Source organism: Lissotriton vulgaris, unplaced genomic scaffold, assembly GCF_964263255.1.
Source record: "Lissotriton vulgaris unplaced genomic scaffold, aLisVul1.2 SCAFFOLD_2581, whole genome shotgun sequence".
Lineage (NCBI taxonomy): Eukaryota > Metazoa > Chordata > Amphibia > Caudata > Salamandridae > Lissotriton > Lissotriton vulgaris.
In genome coordinates, this window is record NW_028251061.1 from 291,540 (window position 1) to 315,895 (window position 24,356).

Genomic DNA, 24,356 nt, shown 5'->3' on the forward strand with positions numbered 1-24,356 from the left:
CCTAAGCGTGGAAGGGTATACTCAGATGTGAGTCCCTTGCTCATTGCACCATCAGGATTCAAGCAAGCCGGGCCGAAGAGGCTGAAATGCCAGAAACCGGTCCCCGGTAGCTTGTTTCCTTCCCAGTGTAAGAATTGGCTGATGTAGTTTGGTTTGCCCTGTTCCCATCATGCACTGGGACAGGAACAGACTAATTTGCATACAGCCAGGTTCTGAAACTGGGATGGTGCAGTGAGCTAAAAAACGGTGTTGGATCTAGCCCTGATCTCTTGACTGGGTGAAAGTATTCTGTTTAATTCAGAGACTCTGTCCCTCACCAACCCTTGTTGTAAATATTTTTGTCCACCCTAAGCGTAGAAGGGTATACTCAGATGTGAGTCCCTTGCTCATTGCACCATCAGGATTCAAGCAAGCCGGGCCGAAGAGGCTGAAATGCCAGAAACCGGTCCCCGGTAGCTTGTTTCCTTCCCAGTGTAAGAATTGGCTGATGTAGTTTGGTTTGCCCTGTTCCCATCATGCACTGGGACAGGAACAGACTAATTTGCATACAGCCAGGTTCTGAAACTGGGATGGTGCAGTGAGCTAAAAAACGGTGTTGGATCTAGCCCTGATCTCTTGACTGGGTGAGAGTATTCTGTTTAATTCAGAGACTCTGTCCCTCACCAACCCTTGTTGTAAATATTTTTGTCCACCCTAAGCGTGGAAGGGTATACTCAGATGTGAGTCCCTTGCTCATTGCACCATCAGGATTCAAGCAAGCCGGGCCGAAGAGGCTGAAATGCCAGAAACCGGTCCCCGGTAGCTTGTTTCCTTCCCAGTGTAAGAATTGGCTGATGTAGTTTGGTTTGGCCTGTTCCCATCATGCACTAGGACAGGAACAGACTAATTTGCATACAGCCAGGTTCTGAAACTGGGATGGTGCAGTGAGCTAAAAAACGGTGTTGGATCTAGCCCTGATCTCTTGACTGGGTGAGAGTATTCTGTTTAATTCAGAGACTCTGTCCCTCACCAACCCTTGTTGTAAATATTTTTGTCCACCCTAAGCGTGGAAGGGTATACTCAGATGTGAGTCCCTTGCTCATTGCACCATCAGGATTCAAGCAAGCCGGGCCGAAGAGGCTGAAATGCCAGAAACCGGTCCCCGGTAGCTTGTTTCCTTCCCAGTGTAAGAATTGGCTGATGTAGTTTGGTTTGCCCTGTTCCCATCATGCACTGGGACAGGAACAGACTAATTTGCATACAGCCAGGTTCTGAAACTGGGATGGTGCAGTGAGCTAAAAAACGGTGTTGGATCTAGCCCTGATCTCTTGACTGGGTGAGAGTATTCTGTTTAATTCAGAGACTCTGTCCCTCACCAACCCTTGTTGTAAATATTTTTGTCCACCCTAAGCGTGGAAGGGTATACTCAGATGTGAGTCCCTTGCTCATTGCACCATCAGGATTCAAGCAAGCCGGGCCGAAGAGGCTGAAATGCCAGAAACCGGTCCCCAGTAGCTTGTTTCCTTCCGAGTGTAAGAATTGGCTGATGTAGTTTGGTTTGCCCTGTTCCCATCATGCACTGGGACAGGAACAGACTAATTTGCATACAGCCAGGTTCTGAAACTGGGATGGTGCAGTGAGCTAAAAAACGGTGTTGGATCTAGCCCTGATCTCTTGACTGGGTGAGAGTATTCTGTTTAATTCAGAGACTCTGTCCCTCACCAACCCTTGTTGTAAATATTTTTGTCCACCCTAAGCGTGGAAGGGTATACTCAGATGTGAGTCCCTTGCTCATTGCACCATCAGGATTCAAGCAAGCCGGGCCGAAGAGGCTGAAATGCCAGAAACCGGTCCCCGGTAGCTTGTTTCCTTCCCAGTGTAAGAATTGGCTGATGTAGTTTGGTTTGCCCTGTTCCCATCATGCACTGGGACAGGAACAGACTAATTTGCATACAGCCAGGTTCTGAAACTGGGATGGTGCAGTGAGCTAAAAAACGGTGTTGGATCTAGCCCTGATCTCTTGACTGGGTGAGAGTATTCTGTTTAATTCAGAGACTCTGTCCCTCACCAACCCTTGTTGTAAATATTTTTGTCCACCCTAAGCGTGGAAGGGTATACTCAGATGTGAGTCCCTTGCTCATTGCACCATCAGGATTCAAGCAAGCCGGGCCGAAGAGGCTGAAATGCCAGAAACCGGTCTCCGGTAGCTTGTTTCCTTCCCAGTGTAAGAATTGGCTGATGTAGTTTGGTTTGCCCTGTTCCCATCACGCACTGGGACAGGAACGGACTAATTTGCATACAGCCAGGTTCTGAAACTGGGATGGTGCAGTGAGCTAAAAAACGGTGTTGGATCTAGCCCTGATCTCTTGACTGGGTGAGAGTATTCTGTTTAATTCAGAGACTCTGTCCCTCACCAACCCTTGTTGTAAATATCTTTGGCTGTATGGTTTGGGCACCAAATATGGAATTGATTTCTATGCCTTTATAAGAATATGATACAATCTACCTATATAAGGACATAAATCAGGAATTTTATACTAGGGTCCTAGATTCATTTACATCAACCTCCCCCTAATTATATTTTTTCCGTAGCAAGATTGAAAATACATAGACCACACACATCACTACAATTCAGGTACAGACAATATGTCCAATCAAAAATAATAAAATATCCGGTTCGGCATTTTGTTGGTGGCAATTTTTGAAATGTCGCTCAAGAAGACAACCTGTAAAGGACTGGACTCAGTGTCTAGAGCTATCTGGGTTTTGAAAAGAAATAAGACTGGGCAGACAATCGGACTCAAGGTCTTCTTGGTAGGAAAATGTAATGGTGCCGTCCTCCTCCTCCTCCTCCCCACACTTCCTTTCAGCCGTGGTGCACGGTAATCAGTTCACCATTAACTGCTACTAATATGTATATAATACTGGGCCATGAAGAGCAGAAAACACAACTTTGTGGTATCCAATGTGACCATGGCCACTCTCTCGTTTTACTGATTGGACATGAGATAGTAAAAGAAAGCCTTCCCATCTCAACAAACACGGGTATAATACCTTACTTGGGCATGCAATCTGCACGGCAGAGTAGTAGTACTAGTGTACTAGTAGTAGTAAGGACCAATGGGCTCTCTGAGTCTTACATTACCACCACTAGGCAGTCCACAAAATAGTTAAGGGGAGAGGGAAAGCTGACTGGAAAACCAGAAGAAAGCAAGCTACAGACAGACGAATACAGGCAGAGGCAGTTTGAGGTACAAATTTAAATACAGACACTAGAAATATAAAATAACAAAGTTAGTAACCAGGATAATGCAGGGGTATGAGCCATGATGCTCCCCTGGGAGCGAACGCTTGCGCTTTACAAATGCCCATAAATATCAAATATCAAAATAACAAGAATTTAGAAACAGTAGATTGATCGAAGAGGATTTGGGCAAAAAATGCAATTAGGAAACCAATGAAGGCACGCCCATAATGACATTTTCCAGGCAGATGCAGCTAAACAGTGAAGTACAGAGAATACGTTTCGATTCTTAGGTCACTCTCTACTACTCAAGGTCTGCCTGTGCCCACCACTAGACAAGTGGGACAAGGCTTCTATCTAGTGGGAAAGTAATGCCCGAATAAGGACAATGTATTCATTAGTGAAGCAAAACCAGCCTCGAGAAATGAATCTCAGCAGAGGCCTCTTCTCAGAAATGACGAAGGATTAGTTTAGATTTTTAACTCAAAACGGCGAACACATAGAAAATAGCACCGCAAATGAAATTCGCAAACATTATTTTTCTATTCTAACAGTATCTTACACTATGCTGTACAGCATGTCACAGAATGTTTACTTTTTTTAGTTTTATAATACAAACATTCTAGTTTAATGCTCCACATACATGGTTACGTATACACAAACAAAGAAACAATGATTCACATGGAAATAAATCTCTTTAGGAGTTTCACCAGAAAGGAAACACATAACGCACACATAGAACAATTCTTTTTGACAATAAATGTAACATGGTCAGGGACAAAAGTTTCATAGAAAAAGATATACTTTTATTACTTTAAAAATCTTTGCTTATTATCATCAAGACTTAGTTGTCATGCTTTTTCATGAAGGGAAGGTGCAGTGAGGTGTGATGGGTGAAGTAACAAACAGTGCATCTCTTATAAAAATACAAACAACTCCTATTCCATCAGGGCCCACCAGAGGGCGATCCTCGCCTGCTGATGAAATCCACTGCGCTGCACATTGGATGGAAGGGAGAAGGGTATCCTCTTCCTGGTCAGCAGCGGCAGAGACAGCACCAGCAGCGGTGGTGACATCACTCCCGGCCTCTGCAGAGGAGGGAGGACCCCCTGTGTGTCTGTGCAGCTATCTTCATCTTCAGACCCCCCTCAGACCCCAGATCTGCCCCGCCTCAGACCCGATATCTGCCCCCCAGGCCCCAGATCTGCCCCTCACCCTAGATCTGTCCCCCCCATCAACCCCCCAGGTGAGGAGAGAACCTGGACATGTCTGCACACGTCTCTGCTCAGGTAGGAGATTGTCAGCACCTTCTGCTGTGTTTGTAGAAATAGACTGAATAATCCTGGAGGGAATCTCTGCAGGAGCCGGGCTAAGCTGGGCTCTTCTATCCGGGGCCCCGGGGGCTGAGCTGGGCTCTTCTATCCGGGGCCCCTGAGGCTGAGCTGGGCTCTTCTATCCGAGGCTCCTGGGGCTGAGCTGGGCTCTTCTATCCAGGGGCCCCTAGGGCTGAGCTGGGCTCGTCTATCCGGGGGCCCTGTGGCTGAGCTGGGCTCTTCTATCCGGGTGCCCCTGGGGCTGAGCTGGGCTCTTCTATCCGGGTGCCCTGGGGCTGAGCTGGGCTCTTCTATCCGGGGCCCCTGGGGCTGAGCTGGGCTCTTTTATCCAGGGGCCCTGGGGCTGAGCTGGGCTCTTCTATCCGGGGGCCCCTTGGCTGAGCTGGGCTTTTCTATCAGGGGGCCCCTGGGGCTGAGCTGGGCTCTTCTATCTGGAGGCCCCTGGGCTGAGATGGGCTCTTCTATCCGGGGGCCAAAGGGGCTGAGCTGGGCTCTTCTATCTGGGGTCCCCTGAGGGGCTGAGCTGGGCTCTTCTATCCGGGGGCCCCTGGGGCTGAGCTGGGCTCTTCTATCTGGGGGCCCCTGGGGCTGAGCTTGGCTCTTCTCTCCGGGGGTTCTGGGGCTGAGCTGGGCTCTTCTATCCGGGGGCCCCTGGGGCTGAGCTGGGCTCTTCTATCTGGGGGCCCCTGGGGCTGAGCTTGGCTCTTCTCTCCGGGGGTTCTGGGGCTGAGCTGGGCTCTTCTATCCGGGGGCCCCTGGGGCTGAGCTGGGCTCTTATATCCGGGCCTCTGGGGCTGATCTGGGCTCTTTTATCTGCGGGCAAGTGGGGCTGAGCTGGGCTCTTATTTCCGGGCCCCTGGGGCTGATCTGGGCTCTTTTATCTGCGGGCACTGGGGCTGAGCGGGGCTCTTCTATCAGGGGACCCTGGGGCTGAGCTGGGCTCTTCCATCCGGGGGCTCTGGGGCTGAGCTGGGCTATTCTATCTGGGGCCCCCTGGGGCTCAGCTGGGCTCTTCTATCCGGGGGCTCTGGGGCTGAGCTGGGCTCTTCAATCCGGGGCCCCCTGGGGCTGAGCTGGGCTCTTCTATCCGGGGGCCCCTGGGGCTGAGCTAGGCTCTTCTATCCGAGGGCCCCTGGGGCTGAGCTGGGCTCTTCTATCTAGGGGCCACGGAGGCTGAGCTGGGCTCTTCTATCTGGGTCCCCTGAGGGGCTGAGCTGCGCTCTTCTATCCGGGGGATCCCTGGGGCTGAGCTGGGCTCTTCTATCCAGGGGCCAAAGGGGCTGAGCTGGGCTCTTCTATCTGGGGTCCCCTGAGGGGCTAAGCTGGGCTCTGCTATCCGGGGGCCCCTGGGGCTAAGCTGGGCTATACTATCTGGGGGCCCCTGGGGCTGAGCTTGGCTCTTCTCTCCGGTGGTTCTGGGGCTGAGCTGGGCTCTTCTATCAGGGAAACCTGGGGCTGAGCTGGGCTCTTCTATCCGGTGGTTCTGGGGCTGAGCTGGGCTCTTCTATCCTGGGGCCCTGGGGCTGAGCTGGGCTCTTCTATCCGGGGGCTCTGGGGCTGAGCTGGGCTCTTCTATCCGGGGGCCACTGGGGCTGAGCTGGGCTCTTCTATCAGGGAAACCTGGGGCTGAGCTGGGCTCTTCTATCCGGGGGCTCTGGGGCTGAGCTGGGCTCTTCTATCCGGGGGCCACTGGGGCTGAGCTGGGCTCTTCTATCTGGGACCCCTGGGGGCTGAGCTGGGCTCTTCTATCCGGGGGCTCTGGGGCTGAGCTGCGCTCTTCTATCTGGGGCCCCTGGGGCTGAGCTGGGCTCTTCTATCCGGGGCATTTCGGGCTGAGCTGGGCTCTTCTATCCGGGGGCCCCTGTGGTTGAGCAGGGCTCTTCTATCCAGGGGCTCCTGGGGCTGAGCTGGGCTTTTCTATCCAGGGCCCCTCTGGGGGGCTTTCTTTCTGGCCCTATGGGTGTTTGTGGGCATCATTTGTGTTAAAGAGGAGATTTGAACACTGCAGTGCATCTTACTGTACTACGAGGAATCTGTGCACTGCAGTGCATCTTACTGTACTATGAGGAATCTGTGCACTGCAGTGCATCTTACTGTACTATGAGGAATCTGTGCACTGCAGTGCATCTTACTGTACTGTGAGGAATCTGTGCACTGCAGTGCATCTTACTGTACTATGAGGAATCAGTGCACTGTAGCGCATCTTACTGTACTATGAGGAATCTGTGCACTGCACTGCACCTTACTGTACTATGAGGGATCTGTGCACTACACTGCACCTTACTGTACTATGAGGAATCTGTGCAGTGCATCTTACTGCACTGTGAGGAAATGTGCACTGTAGTGCATCTTACTGTACTGTGAGGAATATGTGCACTGCACTGCACCTTACTGCACTATGAGGGATCTGTGCACTACACTGCACCGTACTGTACTATGAGGAATCTGTGCAGTGCATCTTACTGTACTATGAGGAATCTGTGCACTGCAATGCACCTTACTGCACTATGAGGGATCTGTGCACTGCCCTGCATCTTACTGCACTCAGTGGGATCTGTGCACTGCATCTTACTCTACTATGAGGAATATGTGCACTGCAGTGCATCTTACTTTACTATGAGGAATCTGTGCATTCATGTTTGTTAGATTTGGGGGTCTCTGGTTGGAACAGGTAAGGACTTGTGTCAAGCAGGGACCCTCTCCTCTAGTAAGGGTAAGGGTATTACCCTCTAAAATAACCCCTGCTCACCCTCTAGCTAGTGTGGTGCGAGCAGACAAGGCTTATCTAAGAGGCGTTATAGGCTAAGCACTTGTGAACACATACAGTAACTCAGTGACAACACCACACATGGACACTACTCCAATCTTTGTATAAAAAATAAGTATCTTTATAACGTTTAAAATTAGGCCACAGTACTATTTAGCAAATGAGAGTCCTTTAAAAATGCGTAGTTTAAGTTCCATGCGCTTCGCGCTGCCTGTGCGGCTCTATCGGGGATGATCATATCTGGCAAGAGTTAAAAATCAGCGTCACGGACACTCGGGTCCGGCGCGCACACAGTCACAGTGCGAGGCATACAGTTTTCCTTGAAATGCGTCCGACGCGGACGAGGCGCTGGCAGGAGTGAAGGCAAACCAGAGACGTTGGCGGCCCCTCTGCGGTGCGGACCCCGGCTGACTGTAGGCATCTTGTGAGAGGCATAGACCGGGGGCCCCGAGGAGCGAGGCGGACAATGCTGGTTTTCCGGCGTTCATTGTGTGAGGCATGATGCACGTCGTGCCTCAGAGCGGGGATGCCTTTTCGATGCGAAGCAGAGCGGTACAAGGCAGCCGGTACATGGCGAACGTACGAGCCATACTCTTCAAGTGCGGGCTGCCAGAGGATCTCACTAGCGCAGTGCAAGGCGGACGGTACGCTGCGAGCGTACAGGCTGTACTTAGACTTTTCGGTCCTCTCCGATCCCTGAGTCCAGCGGTAGGAGGCCGGCAAGTCAGTGTGGCTCGAATGGAGGAGGGTGAAGCGGGGTGCGTGCGGCCCTTCTTGGACGGTGCGAGCTATGGCTCGAATTTGGAGCAGAGTCACGCGGTGCGGGGTGGTACGGCACAGACTTCAAAGTGAACAGGGGGGTACGAGTCGCACTCGGATTGCGGCTCCAGCTGCAGGGTAAATCTTGGCAATGTCCAGCGGCTCTGTTTGAGGCAGTAGGAGTCCAATACCTGGGACTGCGTTCAGGGGGCAAGCTCACCCACAAGCCCTTGGAGATTGTTAAAAACACAAGTTGATAAAAGTCTCTTTAGTCTCTTCCTCTCCTCTCGCAGCAAGGCAACCACTGCAGGCCAATCCCCCAGGTCAGGGACAGTACTCCTCCTTGCAGCTTTCCCAGTTCCTTCTCGTTGGGCAGGGGTTCTTCTTGGTTCAAGCAGGATCTGATTTCTTAGGAGCAGGTCCAATATTTATACCAGAAATCTTTTGTTCTGTCAGGCCAGGGTGCCTTTTCCTAGTTCAGTCCAGTTCTTGAGCACTTTGTGGACATGCTTCTGACTTCTTTCAGGGTGCAGGGCAGAGACATCAGACGCTCCACAGGAGGTGGAGCCAGCATTGTGGTGGCAGAGCACAGCCCTATTCATAGTCTAGGTGCACTACTCCCACCCATCTGGATGTAATCTCTGTATTCGTCACCTGGCTGCCCAACCTGTCTCCGGGAATTCTCCAGCCCTGTCACTCACAGAAACCAGACAGCAGATACACATCAGAGCAGAGGCGGGCTGAAATGGTTAGGCAAGCAAATGCCAACTTTCTAAAAGTGGTATTTGCAAACACAGAACATTAAAATAAACTTTACTGAAAGATGTATTTTATTATTCTGAGTTGAGGCATACTAAACTCGAATTTCTACCATGTTCCCTGAGTCTGTTAGGATCATAGAATGTAACAATTCTAATAGCCCATTCTGGCCTATGAGAGCAGGTAGCCTTGCAAGAGTGAAAAACGAAAATGGCTGTGATTCACTATTAGGACATGCCACACATATCAGGGCTTGTTCTACCTTATGCTTACAATGCACCCTGCCCTTGGGCCTACCATAGGGGTGACTAATATGAAGTAAAGGGAAGGTTTAGGGACTGGCAAGTCGGTGCACTTGCCCAGTCAGCATGACAGTACCAGACTGCATGCAGGTTCTGCAATGGCAGACCTTAGACACATTTTAACAGGCTGCTTCTGTGGGTGGCACAACCAGTGCTGCAGGCCCACCAGCAGCATTTGTATTTACAAGCCCTGGGCACTCCTGGTGCACTTTACTGGTCGACTGACAGTAAAACAAATAAGCCAATCATGGAATCCAATCAATATATGCATTTTATACAGGGAGCACTTGCACTGTGACACTGATTGGCAGTGGCACAGTGCTCTGAGCAGCTAACACCAGCAAAACACATGAGGCACATCAGCAAAAAGCGGAAGGGAGACTCACACCAATGGTGGCAGGTCTAACAGGTGTCTCCTCCAGCTGAAATATGGGGAGAACTACCCTACCCCAGGGTAGTTCTCATCACTAAGGCGAAAAAATCTGGACAGACCGTCAGCATTGGCGTGATCTGTGCCAGGGCGATTTTCCACATTGAAATCCATACCCTGTAGGGAAATGGACCACCTCAACATCTTTGGATTGTCATCCCTCATTTGCATCAACTATCTGAGGGGCCTGTGGTCTGTCTGAACCTGGAAGTGAGTCCCAAACAGGTATGGTCTCAGCTTCTTCAGTGCCAAGACCACAGCAAAAGCCTCACGCTCAATTGCACTCCACCTCTGTTCCTGTGGAAGTAACCTCCTACTGATGAAGGCTACAGGTTGGTCAAAGCCCTCCTATATGGTTACGTATATAGAAACAATGATTAACATGGAAATAAATCTCTTTAGGAGTTTCACCAGAAGGGAAACCCATAACACACATATAGAACAATTCTTTTTGACAATAATGTAACATGGTCAGGGGCCAAAGTTTCATAGAAAAATATATACTTTTATTACTTTAAAAATCTTTGCTTATTAAGACTTAGTTTTCATGCTTTTTCATGAAGGGAAGGTGCAGTGAGGTGTGATGGGTGAAGTAACAAACAGTGCATCTCTTATGAAAAGACAAACAACTCCTATTCCATCAGGGCCCACCAGAGGGCGCTCCTCGGCTGCTGATGAAACCCACTGCGCTGCACATTGGATGGAAGGGAGAAGGATTTCCTCTTCCGGGTCAGCAGCGGCAGAGGCAGCACCAGCAGCGGTGCTGACATCACTTCCGGCCTCTGCGGAGGAGGGAGGACCCCCTGTGTGTCTTGCAGCTATCTTCATCTTTAGACCCTCACAGACCCCCCTCAGACCCCAGATCTGCCCCCCCCCCCTCAGACCCCATATCTGCCCCCCAGGCCCCAGATTTGCCCCTGACTATAGATCTGCCCCCCCCCCCCATCAACCCCCCAGGAGGAGGAGAGAACCTGGACATGTCTGCACATATCTCTGCTCAGGTAGGAGATTGTCAGCACCTTCTGCTGTGTTCGTAGAAAAAGACTGAATAATCCTGGAGGGAATCTCTGCAGGAGTCGGGCTGAGCTGGGCCCTTCTATCCGGGGGCCACGGGGGCTGAGCTGGGCTCTTCTATCTGGGGGCCTTTGGGCTGAGCTGGGCTCTTCTATCTGGGGGCCCCTGGGGCTGAGCTGGGCTCTTCTATCCGGGGGCCACGGGGGCTGAGCTGGGCTCTTCTATCTGGGGTCCCATGAGGGGCTGAGCTGGGCTCTTCTATCCAGGGGCCCCTGGAGCTGATTTGGGCTCTTCTATCCGGGGGCCCCTGGGGCTGAGCTTGGCTCTTCTCTCCGGGGGTTCTGGGGCTGAGCTGGGCTCTTTTATCTGCGGGCAACTGGGGCTGAGCTGGGCTCTTCTATCTGGGGCCCCTGGGGCTGAGCTGAGCTCTTCTATCCGGGGGGCCTGGGGCTGAGCTGGGCTCTTCTATCCGAGGCCCCTGGAGCTGAGCTGGGCTTTTCTATCTGGGGCCCCTGGAGCTGAGCTGGGCTCTTCTCTCCGGGGGCTCTGGGGCTGAGCTGGGCTCTTCTATCCGGGGCCCCTGGGGCTGAGCTGGGCTCTTCTATCCAGGGGCTCTGGGGCTGAGCTGGGCTCTTCTATCCGGTGGCCCCTGGGGCTGAGCTGGGCGCTTCTATCCGGGGGCCCCTGGGGCTGAGCTGGGCTCTTCTCTCCGGGGGCCTTGGGACTGAGCTGGGCTCTTCTATCCTGGGGCTCTGGGGCTGAGCTGGGCTCTTCTATCTGGGGGCCCCTGGCGCTGAGCTGGGCTCTTCTATCCGGGGCCCTGGGGCTGAGCAGGGCTCTTCTATCTGGGGTCCCCTGAGGGGCTGAGCTGACCTCTTCTACCCGGGGCCGCTTTGGGGGCCAGGCCGAGCTGGGCTCTTCTATCCAAGGCCCCTGGGGCTGAGCTAGGCTCTTTTATCCCGGGGCCCCTGGGGCTGAGCTGGGCTCTTCTATCCGGGGCCCCTGGGGCTGAGCTGGGCTCTTCTTTCTGGGGGCTCTGGGGCTGAGCTGGGCTCTTCTATCTGGGGCCCTTGGGGCTGAGCTGGGCCCTTCTATCCGGGGGCCATGGGGGCTGAGCTGGGCTCTTCTATCTGGGTCCCCTGAGGGGCTGAGCTGGGCTCTTCTATCCGGGGGCCCCTGGGGCTGAGCTGGGCTCTTCTATCTGGGGTCCCTGGGACTGAGCTGGCCTCTTCTATGCGGGGCTCTGGGGCTGAGCAGGGCTCTTCTATCGGGGGCCCCTGGGGCTGAGCTGGGCTCTTCTATACCGGGGCTCTGGGGCTGAGCTGGGCTCTTCTTCCGGAGCCCCTTTGGGGGCCAGGCCGAGCTGGGCTCTTCTATCCGGGGCCCCTGGGGCTGAGCTGGCCTCTTCTATCCGGGGCCCTTTGGGGGCCAGGCCGAGCTGGGCTCTTCTATCCAAGGCCCCTGGGGCTGAGCTAGGCTCTTCTATCCGGGGGCCCCTGGGGCTGAGCTGGGCTCTTCTCTCCGGGGGCCCCTGGGGCTGAGCTGGGCTCTTCTCTCCGGGGGCCTTGGGGCTGAGCTGGGCTCTTCTATCCGGGGGCTCTGGGGCTGAGCTGGGCTCTTCTATCTGGGGGCCCCTGGCGCTGAGCTGGGCTCTTCTATCCGGGGCCCTGGGGCTGAGCAGGGCTCTTCTATCTGGGATCCCCTGAGGGGCTGAGCTGGCCTCTTCTATCCGGGGCCGCTTTGGGGGACAGGCCGAGCTGGGCTCTTCTATCCAAGGCCCCTGGGGCTGAGCTAGGCTCTTTTATCCGGGGGCCCCTGGGGCTGAGCTGGGCTCTTCTATCCGGGGGCTCTGGGGCTGAGCTGGGCTCTTCTATCCGGGGGCCCGAGGGCTGAGCTGGGCTCTTCTATCCGGGGGCCCCTGGGGCTGAGCTGGGCTCTTCTATCCAGGGCCCCTGGGGCTAAGGTGGGCTCTTCTATCCGGGGGCCCCTGGGGCTGAGCTGGGCTCTTCTATCCGGGGCCCTGGGGCTGAGCAGGGCTCTTCTATCTGGGGTCCCCTGAGGGGCTGAGCTGGCCTCTTCTATCCGGGGCCCTTCGGGCTGAGCTGAGCTCTTCTATCCGGGGGCCCCTGTGGTTGAGCTGGGCTCTTCTATTCGGGGACCCTGGGGGGCTGATCTGGGCTCTTCTATCCATGGACTCCTGGGCCTGAGCTGGGCTCTTCTATCCGGGGCATTTCGGGCTGAGCTGGGCTCTTCTATCCGGGGGCCCCTGTGGTTGAGCAGGGCTCTTCTATCCAGGGGCTCCTGGGGCTGAGCTGGGCTTTTCTATCCAGGGCCCCTCTGGGGGGCTTTCTTTCTGGCCCTAGGGATGTTTGTGGGCATCATTTGTGTTAAAGAGGAGATTTGAACACTGCAGTGCATCTTACTGTACGATGAGGAAACTGTGCACGGTAGTGCATCTTACTGTACTATGAGGAATCTGTGCACTGCAGTGCATTTTACTGTACTATGAGGAATCTGTTTACTGAAGTGCATCCTACTGTACTATGAGGAATCTGTGCACTGCAGTGCATCTTACTGTACTGTGAGGAATCTGTTCACCGGAGTGCATCTTACTGCACTGTGAGGAATCTGTGCACTGTAGTGCATATTACTGTACTGTGAGGAATCTGTGCACTGCACTGCACCTTACTGCACTGTGAGGGATCTGTGCACTACACTGCACCTTACTATACTATGAGGGATCTGTGCACTGCATCTTACTGTACTATGAGGAATCTGTGCAGTGCATCTTACTGTTCTATGAGGAATCTGTGCACTGCAATGCACCTTACTGCACTATGAGGGATCTGTGCACTGCACTGCATCTTACTGCACTTAGAGGGATCTGTGCACTGCATCTTGCTGTACTATGAGGAATCTGTGCACTGGAGTGCATCTTACTGTACTATGAAGAATCTGTGCATTCATATTTGTTACATTTCGGGGGTCTCTGGTTGGAACAGGTAAGGACTTGTGTCAAGCAGGGACCCTCTCCTCAAGTCAGGGTAAGGGGATTACCCTCTAAAATAACCCCTGCTCACCCTCTAGGTAGTGTGGTGCGAGCAGACAAGGCTTATCTAAGAGGCGATATAGGCTAAGCATTTGTGAACACATACAGTAACTCAGTGACAACTCCACACATGGACACTACACCAATCTTTGTATAAAAAATACGTATCTTTATAACGTTTAAAATTAGGCCACAGTACTATTTAGCAAATGAGAGTCCTTTAAAAATGCGTAGTTTAAGTTCCATGCGCTTCGCGCTGCCTGTGTCGGCTCTCTCTGGGATGATCATATCTGGCAAGAGTTAAAAATCAGCATAACCGACATTCGGGTCCGGCGCGCATACAGTCACAGTGCGAGGCGTACAGTTTTCCTTGAAATGCATCCAACGAGGATGAGGCACTGGCAGGAGTGAAGGCAAACAAGGGACGTTGGCGGCCCCACTGCGATGCGGACCCCGGCTGGCTGTAGGCGTCTTGTGAGAGGCATAGTGCAGGGGCCCCGAGGAGCGAGGCGGACAATGCTAGTTTTCCGGCATTCACTGTGGGAGGCGTGATGCGCGTCGTGCCTCAGAGCGGGGATGCCTTTTTGATGCGAAGCAGCGCGGTACAAGGCAGCTGGTACATGGCAAACGTACGGGCCATACTCTTTGAGTGCGGGGCTGCCGGGGGATCTCACTAGAGCAGTGCAAGGCGGACGGTACGCTGCGAGCGAACAGGCCGTACTTAGCCTTTTCGGTGCACTCAGATCCCTGTGTCTAGCGGTAGGAGTGCGGCGAGTCAGTCCGGCTCGAATGGAGGAGGGTTAAGCGGGGTGCGGGTGGCCCTTCTTGGACGGTGCGAGCTATGGCTCGAATTGGGAGCGGAGTCACGCGGTGCGGGGTGGCCGGGCACAGACTTCAAAGTGAACAGGGGGGGGTACGAGTCGCACTCAGATTGCGGCTCCAGCGGCAGGGTAAATCTTGGCAATGTCCAGCGGCTCTATTTGAGGCAGTAGGAGTCCAATATTCCAGGGACTCCATTCAGGGGGCAAGCTCACCCACAAGCCCTTGGAGATTGTTAAAAACACAAGTTGATAAAAGTCTCTTTAGTCTCTTCCTCTCCTCTCGCAGCAAGGCAACCACTGCAGGTCGATCCCCCAGTTCAGGGACAGTACTCCTCCTTGCAGCTTTCCCAGTTCCTTCTCGTTGGGCAGAGGTTCTTCTTGGTTCAAGCAGGATCTGATTTCTTAGGAGCAGGGCTCCAATATTTAAACCACAAATCTTTTGTTCTTTCAGGCCCGGGTGCCTTTTCCTAGTTCAGTCCAGTTCTTGAGCACTTTGTGGACATGCTTCTGACTTCTTCTTTCAGGGTGCAGGGCAGAGACATCAGACGCTCCACAGGAGTTGGAGCCAGCATTGTGGTGGTAGAGCACAGCCCTATTCATAGTCTAGGTGCACTCCTCCCACCCATCTGGATGTAATCTCTCTATTCGCCACCTGGCTGCCCAGCCTGTCTCCTTGAATTCTCCAGCCCTGTCACCCACAGAAACCAGACAGCAGATACACATCAGAGCAGAGGCGGGCTGAAATGGTTAGGAAAGCAAATGCCAACTTTCTAAAAGTGGTATTTGCAAACACAGAACATTAAAATAAACTTAACTGAAAGATGTATTTTATTATTCTGAGTTGAGGCATACTAAACTCGAATTTCTACCATGTTCCCTGAGTCTGTTAGGATCATAGAATGTAACAATTCTAACAGCCCATTCTGGCCTATGAGAACAGGTAGCCTTGCAATAGTAAAAAACGAAAATGGCTGTGATTCAGTATTAGGACATGCCACACTTATCAGGGCTTGTCCTACCTTATGCTTACAATGCACCCTGCCCTTGGGCCTACCATAGGGGTGACTAATATGAAGTTAAGGGAAGGTTTATGGACTGGCAAGTAGGTGCACTTGCCCAGTCAGCATCAGAGTACCAGACTGCACGCAGGTTCTGCAATGGCAGACATTAGACACATTTTAGCAGGCTGCTTCTGTGGGTGGCGCAACCAGTGCTGCAGGCCCACCAGCAGCATTTGTATTTACAAGCCCTGGGCACTCCTGGTGCACTTTACTGGTCAACTGACAGTAAAACAAATAAGCCAATCATGGAATCCAATCAATAAATGCATTTTATACAGGGAGCACTTGCACTGTTACACTGATTGGCAGTGGCACAGTGCTCCGAGCAACTAACACGATCAAAACACATGAGGCACATCCGAAAAAAGTGGAAGGGAGACTCACACCAATGGTGCCAGGTCTAACACGTGTCTCCTCCAGCTGAAATGTGGGGAGAACTACCCTACCCCAGGGTAGTTCTCATCACTAAGGCAAAAAAATCTGGACAGACCGTCAGCATTGGCGTGATCTGTGCCAGGGCGATTTTCCACCGTGAAATCCATACCCTGTAGTGAAATGGACCGCCTCAACATCTTTGGATTGTCATCCCTCATTTGCATCAACTATCTGAGGGGCCTGTGGTCTGTCTGAACCTGGAAGTGAGTCCCAAACAGGTATGGTCTCAGCTTCTTCAGTGCCAAGACCACAGCGAAAGCCTCACGCTCAATTGCACTTCACCTCTGTTCCCGTGGAAGTAACCGCCAACTTAGATGTCATGCTTTTTCATGAAGGAAAGGTGTAGTGAGTTGTGATGGGTGAAGTAACAAACAGTGCATCTCTTATAAAAAGACAAACAATTCCTATTCCATCAGGGCCCACCAGAGGGCGCTCCTCGCCTGCTGATGAAACCCACTGAGCACACATTGGATGGAAGGGAGAAGGGTTTCCTCTTCCGGGTCAGCAGCGGCAGAGATAGCACCAGCAGCGGTGCTGACGTGACGCCTAGCCTCTGCAGAGGAGGGAGGACCCCCTGTGTGTCTGTGCAGCTATCTTCATCTTCAGACCCCCCTCAGACCCCATATCTGCCCCCCAGGCCCCAGATCTGCCCCTGACCCTACATCTGCCCCCCCATCAACCCCCCAGGAGGAGGAGAGAACCTGGACATGTCTGCACACGTCTCTGCTCAGGTAGGAGATTGTCAGCACCTTCTGCTGTGTTTGTAGAAATAGACTGAATAATCCTGGAGGGAATCTCTGCAGGAGCCGGGCTGAGCTGGGCTCTTCTATCCGGGGCCCCTGGGGCTGAGCTGGGCTCTTCTATACGAGGCTCCTGGGGCTGAGCTGGGCTCTTCTATCCAGGGGCCCCTGGGGCTGAGCTGGGCTCTTCTATCCGGGGGCCCTGGGGCTGAGCTGGGCTCTTCTATCCGGGTGCCCCTGGGGCTGAGCTGGGCTTTTCTATCCGGGGGCCCCTTGGGCTGAACTGGGCTCTTCTATCAGGGGGCCCCTGGGGCTGAGAAGGGCTCTTCTATCTGGGGGCCCCTGGGCTGAGATGGGCTCTTTTATCCGGGGGCCAAATGGGCTGAGCTGGGCTCTTCTATCTGGGGTCCCCTGAGGGGCTGAGCTGGGCTCTTCTATCCGGGGGCCCCTGGGGCTGAGCTGGGCTCTTCAATCCGGGGCCCCCTGGGGCTGAGCTTGGCTCTTCTCTCCGGGGGTTCTGGGGCTGAGCTGGGCTCTTCTTTCCGGGGGCCCCTGGGGCTGAGCTGGGCTCTTATATCCGGGCCTCTGGGGCTGATCTGGGCTCTTTTATCTGCGTGCAACTGGGGCTTAGCTGGGCTCTTATATCCGGGCCCCTGGGGCTGATCTGGGCTCTTTTATCTGCGGGCACTGGGGCTGAGCTGGGCTCTTCTATCAGTGGACACTAGGGCTGAGCTGGGCTCTTCCATCCGGGGGCTCTCGGGCTGAGCTTGGCTCTTCTATCTGGGGCCCCCTGGGGCTGAGCTGGGCTCTGCTATCCGGGGGCTCTGGAGCTGAGCTAGGCACTTCTATCCGGGGGCCCCTGGGGCTGAGCTGGGCTCTTCTATCTAGGGGCCACGGGGGCTGAGCTGGGCTCTTCTATCTGGGTCCCCTGAGGGGCTGAGCTGGGCTCTTCTATCCGGGGGATCCCTGGGGCTGAGCTGGGCTCTTCTCTCCGGTGGTTCTGGGGCTGAGCTGGGCTCTTCCATCCGGGGCAACTGGGGCTGAGCTGGGCTCTTCTATCAGGGAACCGTGGGGCTGAGCTGGGCTCTTCTATCCGGGGGCTCTGGGGCTGAGCTGGGCTCTTCTATCCGGGGGCCCCTGGGCTGAGCTGGGCTCTTCTATCCGGGGGCCACTGGGGCTGAGGTGGGCTCTTCTATCTGGGACCCCTGGGGGCTGAGCTGGGCTCTTCTATCTGGGGTCTCTGGGGCTGAGCTTGGCTCTTCTATCTGGGGTCCCCTGAGGGGCTGATCTGGGCTCTTCTATCCGGGGCCATGGGGCTGAGCTGGGCTCTTCTATCCGGGGCCCTTCGGGCTGAGCTGGGCTCTTCTATCCGGGGGCCCCTGTGGTTGAGCAGGGCTCTTCTATTTGGGGGCCACTGGGACTGAGCTGGGCTCTTCTATCTAGGGGCTCCTGGGGCTGAGCTGGGCTTTTCTATCCAGGGCCCCTCTGGGGGCTTTCTTTCTGGCCCTAGGGGTGTTTGTGGGCATCATTTGTGTTAAAGAGGAGATTTGAACACTGCAGTGCATCTTACTGTACGATGAGGAATCTGTGCACTGCAGTGCATCTTACTGTACTACGAGGAATCGGTGCACTGCAGTGCATCTTACTGTACTGTGAGGAATCTGTGCACTGCAGTGCATCTTACTGTACTATGAGGAATATGTGCACTGTAGTGCATCTTCCTGTACTATGAGGAATCTGTGCACTGCACTGCACCTTACTGTACTATGAGGAATCTGTGCACTACAGTGCATCTTACTGTACTGCGAGGGATCTTTTCACTGCAGTGCATCTTACTGCACTGTGAGGAAATGTGCACTGTAGTGCATCTTACTGTACTGTGAGGAATCTGTGCACTGCACTGCACCTTACTGCACTGTGAGGGATCTGTGCACTACACTGCATCTTACTGCACTTAGAGGGATCTGTGCACTGGATCTTACTGTACTATGAGGAATATGTGCAGTGCATCTTACTGTACTATGAGGAATCTGTGCACTGCAATGCACCTTACTGCACTATGAGGGATCTGTGCACTGCACTGCATCTTACTGCACTAAGAGGGATCTGTGCACTGCATCTTACTGTACTATGAGGAATATGTGCACTGCAGTGCATCTTACTTTACTATGAGGAATCTGTGCATTCATGTTTGTTAGATTTGCGGGTCTCTGGTTGGAACAGGTAAGGACTTGTGTCAAGCAGGGACCCTCTCCTCTAGTAAGGGTAAGGGGATTACCCTCTAAAAAAACCCTGCTCACCCTCGAGGTAGTGTGGTGCGAGCAGACAAAGCTTATCTAAGAGGCGTTATAGGCTAAGCACTTGTGAACACATACAGTAACTCAGTGACAACACCACACATGGACACTACACCAATCTTTGAATAAAAAATAAGTATCTTTATAATGTTTAAAATTAGGCCACAGTACTATTTAGCAAATGAGAGTCCTTTACAAATGCGTAGTTTAAGTTCCATGCGCTTCGCGCTGCCTCTGCGGCTCTCTCGGGAATTATCATATCTGGCAAGAGTTAAAAATCAGCGTCACGGACACTCGGGTCCGGCGCGCACACAGTCACAGTGCGAGGCATGCAGTTTTTCTTCAAATGCGTCCGACGCGGACGAGGAGCTGGCAGGAGTGAAGGCAAACCAGGGACGTTGGCGGCCCCTCTGCCGTGCGGACCCCGGCTGGCTGTAGGCGTCTCGTGAGAGGCATAGAGCGGGGTCCCTGAGGAGCGAGGCGGACAATGCTGGTTTTCCGGCGTTCACTGTGGGAGGCATGATGCGCGTCGTGCCTCAGAGCGGGGATGCCTTTTCTTTGCGAAGCAGCACAAAACAAGGCAGCCAGTACATGGTGAACGTACGGGACATACTCTTCGAGTGCGGGGCTGCCGGGGGATCTCACTAGCGCAGTGCAAGGCGGACGGTACGCTGCGAGCGTACGGGCTGTACTTAGCCTTTTTGGTGCGCTCCTATCCCTGAGTCCAGCGGTAGGAGTGCGGCAAGTCAGTGTGGCTCGAATGGAGGAGGGTGAAGCGGGGTGCGGGCGGCCCTTCTTGGACGGTTCGAGCTATGACTCGAATTTGGAGCGGAGTCACGCGGTGCGGGGTGCCCAGGCACAGATTTCAAATTGGACAGGGGGGTACGAGTCGCACTCGGATTGCGGCTCCAGCGGCAGGGTAAATCTTGGCAATGTCCAGCGGCTCTGTTTGAGGCAGTAGGAGTCCAATATTCCTGGGACTCCGTTCAGGGGGCAAGCTCACCCACGAGCCCTTGGAGATTGTTAAAAACACAAGTTGATAAAAATCTCTTTAGTCTCTTCCTCTCCTCTCGCAGCAAGGCAACCACAGCAGGCCAATCCCCCAGGTCAGGGACAGTACTCCTCCTTGCAGCTTTCCCAGTTCCTTCTCTTCGGGCAGAGGTTCTTCTTGGTTCAAGCAGGATCTGATTTCTTAGGAGCAGGGCTCCAATCTTTATACCACAAATCTTTTGTTCTTTCAGGCCAGGGTGCCTTTTCCTAGTTCAGTCCAGTTATTGAGCACTTTGTGGACATGCTTCTGACTTCTTCTTTCAGGGTGCAGGGCAGAGACATCAGACGCTCCACAGGAGGTGGAGCCAGCATTGTGGTGGCAGAGCACAGCCCTATTCATAGTCTAGGTGCACTCCTCCCACCCATCTTGGATGTAATCTTCCTATTCACCACCTGGCTGCCCAGCCTGTCTCCTGGAATTCTCCAGCCCTGTCACTCACAGAAAGCAGACAGCAGATACACATCAGAGCAGAGGCGGGCTGAAATGGTTAGGCAAGCAAATTCTAACTTTCTAAAAGTGGTATTTGCAAACACAGAACATTAAAATAAACTTTACTGAAAGATGTATTTTATTTTTCTGAGTTCAGGCATACTAAACTCGAATTTCTACCATGTTCCCTGAGTCTGTTAGGATCATAGAATGTAACATTTCTAACAGCCCATTATGGCCTTACAGTGGCGGTGCGTCCATTGGGGGCGTTGGGGCGTTGCCCCACTAGCCATGGACGACTGCACTGTCAATGAATAGTTACTTTTAAAAAATAAATCATACTTTTTAAAATGAAATTTGAGCCGAGCGCACGGCGCGCTACCTGTTCCGGGAAAAGCCCGACCGAATCGGGCATCCAGAAGGAAGTGGGCCGTGGGGGGCGGAGCTGCAGCAGAGTGACAGGCAGGCAGGTCACACAGACAGGCAGCGAGGTGCTGCCCGCGCATGTTAAATCCCGGAGTAGTCAATGTTTTGACTTACCCGCGCATGTGTACAGTAGACCTTCCTTCCCCCCACCCTCCCTCCTTAGCACTCAGATACATAGGGGGACCCGGGGCCCAGGTCTCATGTAGGGCAGATAGTGTCCTGCTCGTAGTCCAATCCTGGCGCAGTGGCGCTGTTCACGCGGCGCCAGGATTGGCTGCTGCAGCAGGATGGTGCAGTGCGTGTGGCAGTTGGCTGCTCGGAAGAGACTAGAGAGTAAGTCAAGTGTAAAACTGAAAGTCATATAGCTGAGAGCCGAGGGTCTGTAGTGGCGCCAACGGACCCGGGGCCTGCTCAGGAGTCGGACCTCAGGTAGGATTGTTTAAATATATATTTTATGTGGCGGGGTCTGGCCCAGTAGTAAGCCATGTGGCTATTGTTGTGCAATTGTGAATGCAATGCTCGTCTTGTCTGTGCGTAGGCGAGACTCGCCGATCTGTGGAATGAACTGTCCGTGATGCACGCTTTCCTGACTTTGATATATGGTGCACACTTTCCTGAAAACTGCTTTTAATATTTGATGCACGCTTTCCTGACTTTGATATATGGTGCACGCTTGATTGAAAACTGACATTTATATTTGGTACATGTGTTCTGGACGCACTGAGAGCGCAATAGGTGTTTAGTTGAAGCGCAACACCCTATTAGTTAAAGTGCAATGGTCTTTATGTAAAGTGCGCTTGTTTTTAGTTATTTCCTGGAGAACTTTGGTGACGTTTTAAAAAGCACAAGTAATCCGGGTTCTGAGAACGGAATGCAGACTTTTGCTTGAACAGTGGAAACACTTTCGGATGCGTGCTCTGGAAATACTTTCTGATGCATGGATGCATATATGACTGCTTATGTTTCACAAAGAATCTGTATATACATATCATAACGTGCATAGCTTTGGTATTCGGCACACGCACATTTATAGCGCCTGCCACAGGATTCTGACCAGAGCTTTGGGTACTAGCACTCATTAGTTAAAAAAATCGATCACAGCACTCGAGGGGAAATCAGATATAGTAATGGGCTTCCTAAGAACTGATGCAATGGAACACTTTGGACTCAAATGGTGTCCCGTAAAGAGCAGTCTTCTTGCCCCCACCATACCAGTTTTAGCCAAAGAAGGGATGCAATCAATGTAGATAATCAGGACATGATGGGCTGGTAACAGAGATATGATGGTAAGGGCTGAGTCTATAGTGAAATCTAAGCAGCAGACGCTTGCACAGGGGGATCCAGGAACATATCCATGTTTAAATTGTGTCTGTGCAAGTGCGGAGCAGTGCGAGTGCTTGCATGTGCCCTCTGTTTTAATAATCCGCCCCCACCCCACACCTCCCGCACGACACCAAGCGAGCCACGACTGCTATGACCTGGCTGTACCCAAAACACTGACCTGGTCTCCACACTCTAACCTGTGCACGAAACACTCCTCTCAACACCCTGACCACTACACGAAACAGTGTCCTATTGTTCATGTTCACATTCTTCTTAGTTGTGCACAAAATACTTCCTACTTTCCACACTGACTCTGACCTGAGCATGAGACACGCACGTTTCTGCAATGCACACTCTCTGACCTGGGCTGCGCACAAAACAACGTCCTACTCTCTCTCACCCTCTGACCTGTGCACGAAACACTACCAAGTGCATTACAGTATGACCTATGTGTGAACAGTGTTCTGGAGTGGACACTACACTCAGACCTGTGTACGACGGAGCCCTGAATTCCACATTCTCCCCTGAAGCTGCTCTATGCAGTATACACACAACACTGTCCTGCACCCACACTTTGACATGTGCATGAAAAACTGTCCTGCGGGAAAGTTGGTAGCGCATAAAACAAAGCTCTGCATACTCCACTCTGTCCTGTTCACAAAAAATGCCGTTCTCGCAGCACTCTGCTCTGTGCACGAAACACTTAAAATGCATCTAGTTAATAGCAGTGTGTTTGTGTAGAGATAAGCATGACCTGCGGGTGACATTATTTTCCCAAATCCACCCTGGTGCAAACAAGGAGAAAGCAGAATATCGTGTGACATTTTTCTGTGTAGTTCATGTAAATATTTCATTGTTTACGCAGCTGAACCCTGGGTGGTGTTCCTTGCTTTAATGACATTAGAACTGAAGAGTGTAACTCAAGAGTCACTCTCGTGCAAGCCACCGCTGGCTATTCATTGGCGCCATAGGGGAATGCTTAGGTTGTGAATGTGTAATAGCCACTCACACCTGCCTTCGAAATTATGAACAGGTGGCAGTTGAGAGCTCTCTTGTAGCAGATGCAATACGTTGTATTTGGGATCAAATATGAATGCAACACACCACGTGCATCGTTGTTAATGAGACATCCAATTACAAACTAGAACACCAGCGTCCTACCCAAAAGTAAAAGAAGATGTCTAGAGCTGCCAGTGATGGAGCTGGGAAACAGGCGTCAGGTCAGCATCCTGCAATTCTGGCCAACTCACTTTATCTAATTTCTGGTTGCTTGCTGTGTATGTAGTGGGAGAATGGGATTGTGGTAGCACTGCTATCTTCAAGTATGCGGTAGGGACCAAAACGTTTGTGAGAGCTTGCTGTGGGAAAATTGAGCGGACACTAGTGACAACCGTGAGGTGGGTTTCCTTTATTGTCTTCATTATGAACGATTTTTAGGCGGGAAAGGAGCGAAAGCCACAGGCAGCTTGTGTCTGTGGGACCGGTGTTCTCTAAATAGTGCTAATAATGTTCAATCTATCCCCCCGTTGACATACGTTCTCTGAGCCTATCAGAACCCCAGCAATAGGTTTAGGCCCACCACTTTTTTTGTTTACAATCTAAGCATTGATTAGTTAAAAAAAAAAGTGTGGGGTAGATGATATGTGCCAGTTGTGCTGTACAAGGGAAGGAAATGAATTGCGCTCTATCTGCCATTCATTGTTGGGTCAATGCAACACGTGGTCTCAGTCCTTTGCTCTTCATAATTTTCAAATGTAAATGAGACTAGTACGGTACTAGTCTCATTTACATTTGAAAATTATGCTAGTAGTACGGGGCCATACTGTAGTATCCGAGCAATTACTTTAAACCAGTTCGTATATAACGCACAGTATTCAGACGTCTTATTTTACAATAAATTCAGCTGAATAGAATACAATGCTTATTTATAGGTCAGGCTTGTTCATGCCTGCCGTATGATGGATTGACAATGTTTCTGGAACATTTTATCATTCTCTAGACCAAGCGAGGATTGTTACAGTCGCTGCAAAATGCTTAGGTTGAATTTTCCCAGTTGTTGAACATTATACATTTGACTTTGACTCGCAAGGAATTTGTGAAAGCTGCAGCGTTGGGCAAAGTGGCAGCTGTGAGCAT

The 24,356-nt window shown here is 52.3% G+C and overlaps 1 pseudogene across 1 annotated transcript in view; it reads left to right on the top strand.

The window, feature by feature from the left end:
• Positions 1 to 16,620: 16,620 nt before the first annotated feature.
• The window catches only part of LOC147663057 (uncharacterized), a 34,665-nt pseudogene continuing 26,929 nt past the window's right edge, over positions 16,621 to 24,356 (top strand). Inside the window, exon 1 of the transcript XR_015305440.1 lies at positions 16,621 to 16,685. The product of XR_015305440.1 is annotated as an uncharacterized LOC147663057 (transcript). The remainder of the gene's footprint in view (positions 16,686 to 24,356) is intronic.